Source organism: Octodon degus, unplaced genomic scaffold, assembly GCF_000260255.1.
Source record: "Octodon degus isolate 3935 unplaced genomic scaffold, OctDeg1.0 scaffold00067, whole genome shotgun sequence".
Taxonomy (NCBI): Eukaryota; Metazoa; Chordata; class Mammalia; order Rodentia; family Octodontidae; genus Octodon; species Octodon degus.
In genome coordinates, this window is record NW_004524643.1 from 418,540 (window position 1) to 421,771 (window position 3,232).

Sequence of the window (3,232 nt, forward strand, 5' to 3'; positions counted from 1 at the left end):
AAACACTTCTAATGTTCTTAACCATTTTCTAAACTTATAAACCTATATAATTTTAACAACATACATATACTGTACAGTACTGCAAAATCCTGCGATATAGTGATTAGTATTTTTTGAAAACCCACAAAACAGTGAGTTCATGAAAGTCAAACTGTGAAATAGCGAGGGACTACTATAGTAAACATCTGGACTACACAAATTAATGATTCATTACTATTAGCTGGCCAACTATTCTTATTTTTCAGATAACATATCTTCATTATCCAAAGAAGAGAAGGATTAGAAAGTTCATAATCTAGCCAATCACCCAAAGGCAAACTACATGAACGTTTAGTTATTACCCTTCCAATCCATTAAGAAAATAAACACATTTACCTATCTTTCTATCGGAGGTTCTGGTTGTTGCAGTTTTTTGCTACTACAAGTAAATGCTGTAATAATTACTGTTGATGGTTTAAAAACAGAAAATCACTGGATTTTACCATAAAGAGAAAGCCAGTAAAATACATGAAATCAAGAATTAATGTGTGGGAGGGAACACCAAGATGGTAGAGTGGTAAGCAGCAGAGAAAGAGCCTCTTTGAGAGTCACTGTCCAGGAGCTAGACTACAGCAATGTGAGGAAGAGAAGGAGGAAATCGGTTCCCTGTATCCATGAAAAATCTGACATGTGAAGCAAAGCCCACAGACAGATTGAAGAGAAAAACTTCAATACAGAAGGAAGAACTCCTGATGCCTTCTCCATGAGATGTGATGCACTGTATGAGATTAGCAAATGAAACCTGCAGACACAGTCACTGCTGACAACCCCAGAGGCCTCCATGGAAAGGCTTAGCAGGGGAAGGAACCATGGACACGAAGGACTGTACTAGCTGGTAGTGAGATCTGAGGACTCCAGAGTCCTGCCCAAGACAGTCACTGCCCAGAAGCCATCTTGAAGAGGTGCCGACTGAGCTCAGAACTCAAAGTGGCTGCTGGCTCCATCTAGTAGCTCCCAGGTGGGCTCAAGCCCATGGAGGGTGTGCTGACAGCTGGACAAATGAGTCTGGCCTTAGCCAGAAGGTACAGGCTCTCCTAGATTATCCAACACTATCTACCAATAGCAGTTCCAGACATAAACCTGGAAGTGGACTTTTTTCTTTCCTTTCTCTCATTTGTCTTTTGTTGTTGTAGTAGTGGTTTTTTGGTTTTTACTCCTTCATTGTTTGATCTTGTTTTTATGTAAGTCTGAATATGGTTTCTAGCTTTTTTATGGTTGTGGATCTATTCTGTTGTTTTTATCTCTTGCTTCTGTCTTTCCCGCCAATCTTCTGTACCTGTTTCCCAAAGTTAGCATGATCTCCGTTTGTACTCCACCCTTACTTCTAATCTCTTCCTCTTCTACTTCTCTATTTTCTCACTGATCCATTTTAAATTTTAACGCTGGGGACAAAACTGACATATTAAGGACTTACATACTGAATATAATTCTCTGGTTTTAGAAATTATATAACCAAAAACCTACGTCATACAGTTAAAGGTGGGCAAATTTACAGTTAACTCATTTTCTAGGCTTTTTAATGCTATTTTCTTTGAAGAGCATGCCTCTATAGCCAAAAAAGTGACATGGCTGTTATAAACAGCTCTCCTTCTCAGTATTTGACAACTGAAATTGACTAAGAGTCAAAGAAAATACTGTGGCACAGTGCATTAAGAACCAGGGCCTGAGACAAGCAGGCAGCAACTTCTCACCCTCTACAAACAGAAGAGACCATCCAACAGACCCAAAACCCAAAATTCAGCTACAGCTGAAGAACACCTCAAAAGTAGTCATTTTCTAAGGATTCTAAATATTAGCAATAAAGCAATACAAAAAAGGCAATTTACAAGCATCATTCCAAGAACTAAACTTAAAAAAAGACACTTAAGTCGGAGCAGCCCAGATAACCAGTTCACCAAAGGCAAACAGAGAAAACAATGAGGTGAAACAATCTGAAAGCCACCTATCTGACTTCTATAAAGGGAAAACAACAAAGCAATTGCATGAGGCTCCAGGAGGAAAAAAAAAAAAATCCAATCACAAACAATTTCACATATAACTGCAGAGATAGTATCCATAATGAAAACCAAGTTTAGTGATTCTAGGATAGATACAAACAAACAAACAAACAAAAAAAAAGAGGAGTTTAAGTATGGAAGCCATGAATGCTCAACATAGGAAAGAAAGGGAACCCATAAGGCAGACTCAAGCAGATACTCAGGAAAATAAAAATTCCATTGAAACCATCCATAGTAGATTAAATCAATGTGAGGACAGGATCTCAGATACAGAAGATAGGCTTATGTTAGCAATCATTAAAAAAAAAAAAAAAAGATTTCTTAACAAAGCAAGGGACCATGAAAGACCAATGCTGTAGCTGCTAGATAAAGCAAAGAAGAAAAACTTAAGATTGATTGGAGTCAATGAAAAAGCAGGAGATGACAAATGATATTTTAAAAACTTCATAAGAAGGGATGGCAAAAACTTTTCTTGGTAGGAGAAAAAGAATTTGACATACAATTAAGTGATGTGTACAGAACTCCAATTAGCCACTATCAAAAAGGAAAAAAAATATTCTATAGCCAGGAATATCATAGTCAAGATGCCAGAAATTCAACACAAGAACAGAATCTTAAAAGCTGCTTGGGAAAAGACATAACCTGTAAAGAAAAGACCAGCAGAAACACTGCTGACGTTTGAGCATAAATCAAGTCAAGGAGAGTTTGAAGTGAAATATTTCAAGTTCTAAAGAAAAAAAACCTCCAACACAGATTGAGGTACCCACAAAACTGTCTTTCAAACCATACAAAGAAATAAGATACTTCCATGACAAAAATAAGCTGAGGAAATTTATGACCACCAAACCAGTACTCCAAAATGTTTTAAAGGACATTCTAGAAGAGAGAACAAGGACTACAAATCCATGAACCCCAACAAAAGAAATCTACCAGACAAGGAAAATGAGGGTGGGAGTGGGAGCCAACAAAGGAAAACAACATGACAGGACTAAGTCAATACGTACTAGATGGTAATGGCCATGACTCATCTACATGGCTGACACTGACAAAGATTCTACAATCTGAGGTACAGGATCTCAGGATAAATCCTGAGGGGATTTCACTGACCTTCTCAGATCCAAAAGCTACAACTCTTGTTGCACAGGTCCTGCTTTACCTTGGTCTTAACCATCCAGTAGAAAAGTATGAAGATGAAA

General features: G+C 37.7%; 1 protein-coding gene across 14 annotated transcripts in view; it reads right to left on the reverse strand.

The window, feature by feature from the left end:
* Positions 1-3,232, reverse strand: part of Ncor1 (nuclear receptor corepressor 1) — a 171,959-nt gene that overhangs the window by 89,521 nt on the left and 79,206 nt on the right. The window lies entirely within an intron of this gene.